Consider the following 12203-nt stretch of genomic DNA (forward strand, 5'->3'; position numbering starts at 1 on the left):
AATCTTCAATTAAGTAAATAATTGATTTTGTGGTTGTTAAAATTATGTTGTTGAAATGGATTTGTTATGGTGCTAGCCTGCTGTTGCCCTTTTTTTAATTTTTGAGTATGATGTTTCTGAATTTTTGTTGAAATAGTTATTGATTTTAGGGTTAGGGTGATTATTTGTTGCTGGTATTTAGTTTTTCTTGCTGATTGTTTTTTATTTTTGGCTCTGTTTAGTCTGTTACTAATTAACTTTCCATGTTGTATGCATGTGAATTGCAGCCATGTCTTGGTGGTGATTCAAAAACATTGATGTTTGTCAACATTGCACCTGATCAATCATCAACCAGCGAGTCATCGCTTTTCTCGCTTCGTTTCGCAGAGAGAGTCAAAGGTGCAATCAGGATTCCAAAGCGGCAAATTCGGATAGAGCGGCAAATTTAGACAGCCACAGGCCCTCCAAAGGCCTTTGGATTAATCAAAGGGAAAAAATGAAGAACCCTCTAATTTTTATTGTGGCAGCAACTCATTGCACAAGAACAGTGGACAAGAATAAGTGTGCAAGCACCTTAAAGATCCCACTGCTAGTTACAACAGCAGACAGGAGACATTCCATTGAAGTCCCTCCCAATAGACATCAAGCTTGAGAATTTGGCATGGTCGATCAATGAGGGATGCAATATGGCAGTGTTGGTTTAATGTTGATAAGTAAGTTATTTGCTTTGGAGTTCTTAACTTGAAACTAACCTTAAGTGAATTATGACATTACAGACTTAGTTAATGAATTTAAAAGCAAGAGGGTTAACTAAATTGTAGTAAAAAAAATTATAGAACACAGTAAAGGTTTTGTTCAAACGGTTTAGTTAAAATCCTAGACTTTGAAATCCTGACGAATTGGAGATCAAAAATGCCTAGAGGCTTCATGTTCCCTTATATAGTCATTATTTGGATTTGTTACTTGGCCTGCTGAAAAATTTTGGATTCTCACCCGTTGTTATTTACTTCTCTTTGTCAAATCTCGACAAACTTTGGTGATAGCTAAGTCGATCTGGGGAGTTCCTACTCCTTCAAAATAACTAGCATAATCTTGGTAGTCTTCTCTCATTACCTATGAAGCCACCATATTTATAGTTTGAAAGATATTTTTTACGTATTTATAGTCTATTTAGGAATTTCTTTAGAGTCTTGTATACGTACTTATTTGTATTGTATAATTTGTATTAATTGAATTCGACATTCTTATTTGAAATCTTTTTATTCATCTACTCATGCCAATTGTATTTTTACTCTGTGCATATAAGTTGTAAAAAAAATGGTTCACAGGCTACCATTTATATATCATTAATATTATTGATATGTTAAATTAAGAGTTATAAGTTAAATGTCACCGTAATGTTCTAGCTAATAGCGGATTATGACCTAGGCATAATGAGTTCATTAATTAGGATGTTAAAAATGAGCCAAGCAATCAGCAATCAGCATGAGAAATTAAAATTTAGTTAAATTTATAAACAAATTTAAGACATTAAAATTTGATTCAAGAACCCTACAAACTTACCTTACGCGGTGAACTTTGATTTGGAGCAATAGTGAAATTTTAACAATAATCAAACACCAAGATCTAAATATAAGTTTACAACTCATTATAATCAAACTCATAAAATCCAAAACAAACATCAAATCAAGAATGTAAGAGAGAAAAAGCAAAAAAGGAAGAAGTTCACCAAGGTTTTGCTCGAGGAGCGAGAAAATGAAGCGCGAAGAAGTGCACAGAATTGAGAAGACGAAGCACAATGAAGAACAGCAAAGAAGATCAACATATAGACAAGAAGTAGCAAAAAATAGGCATGCAAAAATTGAACATAAAAAAGAAATAGAAACTCACCTTGATGCAGAAATAAAAATGCAAAAATCAGAAAAGGAAAAAAATAGCGAAATCAGACCTAAATCAAACAAGAAGTAGCAAAATCAAACACAAAAATAACAAAAACAAAGCATGCAGAAATCGAAAATGCAAAAATAAAAAACACAAGGAGTAGAAGATCACCTTGATCCAGAGACAAAAATGCAGAATCAAACAAGAAAAAAGAGAAATAAAGTAAAGAAAATCAGTTGAAGAAGTGTAGGAAAGAACACAGTTGAGAATCGCACTTGAGATAGAAAGAGGAGAGAATTAGATCTGAGAAAAAGGAAGTGATTTTGGCGCGTGTAACTGAAATTGATGAGAATGGGGTGGAGCCTTATGAGTGAGAATAGATGGAGTTTGTTCTTCAGGTATTAAATTTTTGTATTTATATACTCTCGCTAAAATTAGTGACTGAAATTAGTATATATATAACATAACTACTAAATTTTTTATGTATATATATAATATTTTTTAAATTCTAAATTCCAAATATATTCATGCATAAGGGATGTTTTTCTTTTCAAAGTTACGTTTGATAAGGTGAAAAAATATCATATTTTGATGTGGTTCAAAACTTTTAAAGAGATGAAAAAAAAAGGAAAGGAAAGGAGCACAGAGACACACGGAGAAGACTCAAACTTTTACACTGGTACAAAATGAGAAAAAGACAAGAATCCAAGAATTAATTAAAAACCTTTTTTATTTTCTTTATTTATCTTTTTACGGCTTTCCCAGCCACCGTTGCTCGCGTGACTTTGTGCAGTCGTTCCCCGAATCCTATTTCCAGTATTCTCCACCCAGCCAACCATAAAGCATAGAACTTCACACTTTAATCATGACAACCATAAGCACTAACACATATTTCACCTCTTATTTTTGGCACTTATCAATTATCATCTTAGACTCCATCATGGCCACAAATCTCACGTTAATCCAACTATAATCAATCATTACTTTATGCCCACATATTCTTTTGCAAGCTAAGTATATGTATCTTCTATTATTATATAATCATACATTCGTACTAATACTATTTTCAGAGTATAGACAAACAATGTTATCTCAACTGAAATTTCATTAAAAATGAATCATGCAAGAAGAACCTTGCCCATTCAATTTGTTCGGTTGATCGGGTACCAAACGAGTTGGATAGATAAGATGGGAGAGAGACAGTGGAGCCTGAACCGGATTGTTGGCGAACGGGCAGATTTTTCGGGCTGTGGTATTGGAGAGTGAGATACTGGGATCTTGCGACCTCACAAGCTGTGGTGTTGGAGAGGGGGAGCCACCTGCAAAAAGGATTCCGACGCTCAAGTCAGGAATTCGTACAGATGGCAGTAAAAGTGAGGAGATAGTGACGTACCTCGGGGAGGGGTAGGGCCCTCCCCCTATATACCCTGTACCTAGGGCGGGTCCCACAAGGGCAAATCCACCTTCCAGGAAGCTTCCTTTTCCCCTAGCTGTCAGATGCTGCACTGGAGGAGTGGAGGTGCCGGGTCGATTTCCCGATTCGGGTTCGACGACCTTGTTAGGCCGGCCACCTGGGTTGGGGCATTATGCCAACTGGGCCGGGCAGAAACATGCTGGGGTCCATTCGAATGCGATCCCTTTTTTCATCAGGTTGAAGAATGGGAGTGCCTTTGCTGCCGACGCATCGAGAAAATGTGACCCGGCTAACCTTTGTACATCCTTGACGCATCCCGGGCTATTCATTTGCAGGATTGCTTTGCATTTTATTGGGTTGGCTTCCACTCCTCTTTGGGTTATCATGAATCCCAGGAACTTACCAGCTTCCATGGCAAAGGCGCACTTGAGAGGGTTAAGCCTCATGTTGTGCCGCCGAAGAGATGTGAACACGGTTCTAGATCACTGATGAGGTCTTCGGCCTGGGTGGTCATCACCAAGAAGTCGTCTACGTACACTTCAACCGTTTTGCCGATAAGACTGCTAAATACCTTATTCATCAGCCTTTGATATGTAGCTCCTTTATTTTTTAGTCCAAACGACATCACCGTATAGCAATATGTACCCCCTGGCATTATGAATGCCGTTTTCTCCTCGTCTGGTCGGTGCATCGGTATCTGGTTGTAGCCAGAGTATGCATCCATGAAACTCAGAAATCGATACCCAGCGGCCGCGTCTACTAGGGGGTCAATGTTATGGAGGGGGAAGGAATCCTTGGGGCATGCCTTGTTGAGTTCAGAATAGTCCACGCACATTCTCCACTTCCCATTAGCTTTCTTGACCAGGACTATGTTTGACAGCCAGGTCGAGTAGTCCAGTTCTCGGATGAACCCTACTTCTAGTAAGCTAGCCGTTTGCCTGGCCACCTCGTCAGCCCTTTCCTGGGACATTTTCCTCCTTCTCTGTGCCACCAGTTTAGCTTCTGTCTTCACAGCTAGGTGGTGTGACATGAATTGGAGGTCAATTCCCGGCATGTCGGCTAGTGTCCAGGCAAACAGATCGCTGTTTGCTCGAATAATTTCCACCAATGGTTCTTTCAAGTTATGAGGGAGGTTTCTGTTCACGAAGGTGAACTTTTTGTCCGAGTCACCGACTCGAAACTTTTCAAGGTCTCCTTCGTGTTCTGGTCTCGGCTTGTCATCGACCCTAGCGTCTAGATCAGCTAGGAAGACCCCGAATGCCTCTTTTGACTTCTTCCTTAGGGAGAGGCTGGCATTGTCGCATGCGAATGCCGTTTCCAGATCTCCCCTTATGGATCCCACCGACCCATCGTCAGCAACAAACTTCATCATCAATAGCTTAGTACATATTACCTCTCCGAACTCATTGATCATTTTCCTTCCCATGATGAGGTTGTAGGCCGTGGAGTCCCTTAGAACAACGAACTCCGCCATTACCGACCTCTTCCCTTGACCTCCTCCTATGGAGACTGGTAGGGAGACTATTCCATCAGGCTTGATAAAGTTATCGCCTAAGCCGACCATACCGTGTTGGTGGATTTTCAGGTTGGTGTCTCGGAGGCCCAGAGTATCAAACACGTTACCGAACATGATGTTCGAATCGGCTCCGGTGTCCACGAGGATTTGCCTAACCAGACCAGTTTCCACCCTTACTGTGATCACCATTGGAGGGTTCTCCGGCAAGTCGTCAAACCACTGGTCCTCTGGTCTGAATGATATTGACGGGACTCTCCTGGAGGAAAGCGCAGGACTAGACAATGACACAGCCAAGACTTTGGCATCTTTCCTGCATGCTGACTTTGACCTAGGGGCAACGTCTCTCCCGACTACAACATTCACAATGGTGAGGCTGCATTCATTGTCCTCCTCGGGCTCTTGCCTTGGTCTCACTGCGCGACTCTTGTCGTCGCCAGATCGGTCACGATCTCGCCTCCTGGGTTCTCTTATGAGGTGAGAAAACTCTGTCAGCTTACCTTCCCGGATCGCCTGCTCTAGAGCATCCTTCAAATCGAAACAATCTTGGGTCTTATAGCCGAAGCCCTTGTAGTAGTCGCAGTAGAGATTTTTGTTCCCTCCAGTTCTATCCTTGAGTTGTCGGGGCTTCGACAGGATGCCTTTGTCGGCTATCTGCTAGTACACCTCGACGATCGGGGGTGTCAGGGGAGTGTAGTTAGTGAACTTCCCTACCCGGGGAAACAGCTTTAAGGCTCTAGCTGGCCCTCCGTCCTTGGAGTGCTCCTCAGGCCTTTCCCCATTACCGGGTTGACGAGCAGGGTTATAGGCGGGCTGCCGCTTGTTGGCTTCCACGACTTGGCTAACCTCCTCGTCGTTGATGTACTCCCTGGCAACATTTTAGATTTCTTGCATCGTCCACATAGGCTTGGTGGTAAGGTGTTTCCTGAAATCTTCATTCAGTAGCTCGTTTGTCAAGCACAAGCTGGCTACCGAGTCATTTAGGCCGTCGATCTCTAAGCATTCATCATTGAACCTATCTAGGTACTTCCTGGTTGGTTCCCCGCTTCTCTGCGTCACCCATAGCAAGTTGATCGGGTGCTTAGCTTTAGCAATACGCGTGGTAAACTGAGCCAGGAAGGCTCGAGTTATATCCGCAAAAGTGGTCACGGAGCCTTGGGGGAGAGCGTTGAACCAACGGATTGTCGGCCCCGCTAAGGTTATGGGGAAGGCGTGACATCTCACTTCCCACACCCTCTAGATTCATCCTGGCCTCAAAGGCCGTTAGATGTTCTTGAGGATCTTGGGTGCCGTCATATCTCATGTCTGTTGGCTTATCGAAATGCTTCGGTAGCCGGACCTCGAGAATGGAGTGGTGGAAAGGGGTTGCCCCATGATTACAGGGTGTCGTCGCCTCTTTGGTCTTTCTTTGCTATCCTCTCGGTTTTCCTCCTCAGTGTGTCTCGCTGGAGGTCGGGTGTAGATAATAAGGTCTTGTCGTCTCCTCGGTACCTCTCTACCTTCCCCCTGGCTTTCTGGGTCAGACCGGGGGGTCGGTGTGTATCTTGAGCAATTTCTTTGGGGAATTCTCCCTCTGTTTTCCCCCCTCCTTTGAGGAGACCGGAAACGATATTGGCTCAGAGGAGGCTGGTAGCGCTCTCTGCTCGCTAGCTCCCACTCCAGGTTTTGCACCCTGTGGCGCAGCTCCTGCATTATCCGAGCACTGTCGCTCCCCGTCCCTTCGAAGGGTCGCCTTTCCTGGGAGGGGGAGGGAAGCTCATCTCGCGAGGGGGGATCTCGTGCGCTCATGGGAGGAGGCCAAGGAGGCTACCCTACTGGCTCGGTGAACCACCTCCTCCCCGCATGGCATGCCTCTATCATCTCCTTCCATAGGACCTAACAGAAAATCCATTCAGGCCAGTCCCTACAGACGGCGCCAATGTTTGGTTGACCGGGTACCAAACGGGTCGGACAGATAAGATAGGGGAGAGACAGTAGAGCTAGGACTGGGTTGTTGGCGAACGGGCGGATTTTTTGGACTGTGGTATTGGAGAGTGAGAGGCTGGGATCTTGCGACCTCACGAGCTGTGGTGTTGGAGAGGGGAGAGCCACCTACAAAAAGGACTCCGACGCTCAACTTAGGAATCAGTACAGATGGCAGTGAAAGTGAGGAGATAGTGACGTACCTTGGAAAGGGGTAGGGCCCTCCCCCTATATACCCTGTACCTAGGGTAGGTCCCATAAGGGCAGACCCACCTTCCAGGAAGCTTCCTTTTTTCCCAGCTGTCAGATGCTGCGCTGGAGGGGTGGAGGTGCCGGGTCGGTTTCCCGGTTTGGGTTCGACAACCTTGATAGACCGACCGCCCGGGTCGGGGCATTATGCCAACTGGTCCAAGCCAAAACACAATTCATTCCCATATTTTTGTGCATACACTAACAATTTTTTTTTAGTTTCTGCTATTAGTATTTGAATTGGAAATTAAATTTTGAGTTATGCTACGTGTACACTAAAATCAGTCATTAAACCCAGCTACTAGTATAAAATACATACTAGAATATAAATAGATATTGAAAATAAATTAAGTCACACATGTATTTATACACAAATAATGGTGACTAATTTTAGTGACTGATTTTGATGTACAAATGGTATTTTTGTTAAATTTTTAGTCTCTGCTATTAGTATTTAAATTAGAAATTAATTACTTTATTTTGATGACTGCCTCTTTCTCACAAGAAAGTAAGAAATATAGATTACAGAGCCTGCGTTACAACAATATTATAAATTCAATTCAAAATAAAGGGAAGCAAAAGCTACATCCGCAAACTCAACAATATTATAAATTCAATTGAAAATAATCATATTCTAGATTTACAAATATTTATCAACACATTTTTCTTCCTCATCAAAATTAGCATAACAACACCATATCTCCTAATTTACAGAGGAGGTCAAACACGAAATTGCAGCAAGAGAATATGAATTTGAAGGAATGAATATTATTAGTACATGACAACATAATTTACCAGATTTTTGACAAGAGAGACTGAATATTCAAACCAAATAATTAATTGAATAAAAAAATTCAACAATTGCAAATAGAATTACAGGAATCGACAATGTATAAATTACAAACAAAATGCAGTTAATTGCAATTATAGTAAGCAATAAATTATGAATTAGTTACAATTACCAGTACAAATAAAAAAAAAAAGAGGCCGAGAGGGAGAAGTGGCGATTGTTACCTACTTCAAAGTTCAAATGGCGGCGACGGAGAGCAAGCTGAGCAACGAGTTTGGCCACCAAAGAGAAACAAAATAGCAGCAACAACCGTTCGCAAAGAGGAAGCGAATGTAGCGACAACGTCGTTCTCAGAGGAAATGTGTTGACAGAAAAGGCTTAGGAATTGCTACCTAATCTGAAATGCATTGGCAGAGGAGGTGCCTTCGCTTGATCCTGGAAGCTCTATGACAACAGCAAAAAAGAGATGACCTAAGGCGGCAACGGCGGTGATAACAGCGACATCGAGTTTAGGGTTTTGGCGATGGGCTCTCCCTTCCCTCTGAATCTCTATTACTCGCACTCACTCCCTCTGAGCTTTGACTCCCTCTGAGCTTTGGTGACTTTTCATGTTTTTTGGTGACATTTCTTCTCTATTTGCTAATTAACCAACTAATGTAAAAAAAAATATTTTAATAAAAATAATAGTGACTATAATACTATGGCCACTAAAAGTTTTCATTAAAAATAATTTTTTAATATTTTTAGTGGCAATAATAATAATTGTCATTATAATATATAATATTAATGGCAAATATATAATGACCACAAAAACATAACTTAAATTAAAAAAATTGTGGCCATTGTATTATTGCTGCTAAAAGTTTGTCGCTAAAACTAAATATTTTTATAGTGAAATCTTGAAATTAATCAAATCCATCAAACTTTGTCGTAATCCAAGTAACCAATTTCAAGCATTATCTCATCACAAGAAAACCATCCAACTTCAATCACAACAAGGCACAAATAGTTCATGTAGTACAAGTAACAAATAGATAAAAAAAAGTAGGCAAACTAAACAATTATGCACACCGAAATAAATCAAACAAATGCATATGTACGTGTCTATTCTACTGGTTGTGAGCACACGTGTTGATTACATTGCCAGACTCGACACATCTGGTAGCTAACCAGGATATACTTCTTTGTCGTGCATCTCCAGGAGGAAAATATCAGAACTTCCAAGAAGTCTACAAAATATAATATAAAGTCACAAGAGAGTGCCCTTTTGTAACACCCTTACTATCAGAATGTCACGTTTTTGGTTGCGCCATTCTGATAGTGAGAATGTTACGACGATTTTCATATATTTAATAATAAGATATGAGCCTTTAACTCAAAACCGTGACGCTATTTTCTTTGAAAAACCAAAAGTTCTTTTCTTTTGAAGCGTGTGAAGCATGTTCTTGATATTCAGTTGACCTTACTTTCTAGTGGTAAGTTGTGTGATGAAAACTTGGATAGCTCATTCTCTCGTGATAGTTAGAAGCTCACTAGAGTTCCATAGTTGTTGCTAGAGGTACACGACACTCTATTCTTTATTTAACTCAAGCAAAGATTGTGAAAAATATTGTTAATGTTGTTGAGTTTGTTGGTGGAACTGATTTATGGCATAAGAGATTATGTCATAAGAGTGAGAAAGGCATGAATATATTATCCAAGAGAAATCTTCTACCTGGTTGCAAGGATGCTTTGAAAAAGTGCAACAATTGCTTTGCTAAAAAATAAAACAGAGTTTCTTTCAAGAGTTATCCACCTTCAAGGAAGCCAGAGATACTTGACTTGGTGTATTCTGATGTATGTGGGCCAATAAAGACAAGAACACTTGGAGGGTCTATCTATTTTGTAATCTTTATTGATGATCATTCTAGAAAATTATGGGTATACACTTTGAAGACCAAAGATCAAGTTTTAAATGTGTTCAAGCAATTTCAAGCTTCTATTGAAAGAAAAACTAGGAAAAAATTGAAATGTATTTATACTGATAATGGTGATGAGTACACAGGTCTATTTGATGCTTATTGTAAAGAGTAAGGTATAAGACATCAGAAGACTCCTCCGAAGACTCCTCTATTGAATGGCTTGGATGAAAGAATGAACAGAACATTGGTTGAAAAAAATTAGATATTTATTGTCACAGTCTGAATTACCAAAATCTTTTGGGGTAAAACTCTGAACACTGTTATTCATGTCTTGAACCGAATACTATGTGTTTCCTTGTAATTTAAAGTGCCAGAAAAAGTATGGTCAGGTAAAGATATTTCTTATGATTATTTAAGAGTCTTTGGATGCAAAACTTTTGTTCATATTCTCAAAGATGAGATATCCAAACTTGATGTAAAGACTAGGCAGTGTATTTTTATTAGTTATGATATGGATGAGTTTGGTTATAGGTTTTATGATCCTGTTAATAAGAAGGTGATTCGAAGTACAGAAGTTGTCTTTGTTGAAGACCAAATATTGAATGATATTGATAATGCAGAGAAGCCAATGGTTCAGCCTAGTGATAATTTTTCTGACATAGATATTACTCCCTCTATGCCTGTGGTAGAAGATGGTAGAGTTGAAGCTCACAATAATGAGCATGATACAGGTGTAGGTGAACATGGAACAGTTGATCTAACGCTTGATAAAGTTGGTGATGATGATCATGATAAACAACTAACTTTAAAAATTTCTGCAAATACACTCAGAAAGTCTACAAGAGAGAGGAAGTCTTCGTCAAGGTATTCTCTACATGAGTTTGTCTTGTTGACTGATAGGGGAGAACCTGAATTCTTTAGAGAAGCTATTGAAAATGAAAACAAAGATCAATGGCTTGAAGCTATGTAAGAAGAAATGAAGTTCTTACTTGAGAATGATACTTATAAGTTGGTGAACTTACCTAAGGATATGAGAGTTTTGAAGAACAAATAGGTATTCAGAATCAAGAATGAAGAATACAATTCTAAGTCTCGGTATAAAATTAGATTGGTTGTTAGAGGCTTTAGTCAGAGAAAAGATGTTGATTATGAGGAGATTTTTTTCTCCCATTGTGAGGATGTCATCGATTCGGCTATACTTGGATTAGCAGCTTCTCTTGAGTTAGAGATTGAGCAAATGGATGTGAAGACAGCTTTTTTCATGGTGATTTAAACAAAAAAAATTTTACATGGAGCAACTGGAGGACTTTGTTAAAGGAAAAGAATGTCTTGGGTGCAATCTTAAGGAGAGTCTTTATAGATTGAAGCAAGCTCCAAGACAATGGTACAAGAAGTTTAAATATATTATGGGGGAGCATGGTTATCGTAAGACAACTTCAGATCATTGTGTTTTTGTGCAAAAAATTTTTTTATAGTAATTTTATCATTCTTTTGCTTTATGTGGATGGTATTTTAATTATGGGAAAGAATGTTTTGAGGATTAATAAATTTAAGAAATATTTGAGCAAGTTCTTTGCTATGAAGGACTTAGATCTTGCCAAACAGATTTTGGGCATGACTATTACTCGTTATAGAGATTCTAAGAAGCTTTATTTATCACAGGAGAAGTATATAAAGAAGGTGCTTCAAAGGTTTGGCATGAATAATGCCAAATGTGTTGCTAGTTCTTTTACTCCTCATTTTAGTTAAGCACCAAGGAGTGTCCAACCACTGACAAAGAGAAACAAGAAATGGATGAAATTTCTTATGCCTTAGTGGTTGGAAGCTTAATGTACGCTATGGTGTGTACTAGACTAGACATTGCTCATGTGGTTGGCATTGTGAGTTGTTTCCTCTCTAATCCAGGTAAAGAACATTAGAATGATGTTAAATGGATTATGAGATATTTTAAAAGTATAACTAACTTGAGTTTGAGTTTTGATGGTGAGAAACATTTGCTAGTTGACTTTACTGATGCAGACATGGCAGGAGATGTTGATTCTTGAAAGTCTTCTTCAGGTTATTTGGTCAAGTTTGCAGGGAAAGATATTTCATGCTAGTCAAGGTTACAAAAGTGTGTTGCACTTTCTATCGCAAAGGCAGAGTTTATTGCAGCAATTGAAGTATATAAAGAGTTGTTGTGGATGAAGAAGTTCCTTCGAGAGTTTGGTTTTAAGTAAGACCGTTATGTATTGTTGTGTGATAGTCAAAGTGCTATTCATCTTGCTAAGAATTCTACTTTTCATGTAAGATCTAAATATATCGATGTTAGGTATCATTAGATACGAGATGTGTTAAATTTCAAGTTGTCAGAACTTGAAAAAGTTCACACTGATGATAATAGTGTTGATATGATGACAAAATCATTGCCAAGAGATAAGTTTGAAACATGTTGTTTGATCGTCGGGATGGCGAGGGCTTCCAACTAATCGAGAAGGGGGGAGATTTGTTGGATTTTTTCTCTCCTTTGAGAGG

Source organism: Arachis hypogaea, chromosome 11 (genome assembly GCF_003086295.3).
Source record: "Arachis hypogaea cultivar Tifrunner chromosome 11, arahy.Tifrunner.gnm2.J5K5, whole genome shotgun sequence".
Lineage (NCBI taxonomy): Eukaryota > Viridiplantae > Streptophyta > Magnoliopsida > Fabales > Fabaceae > Arachis > Arachis hypogaea.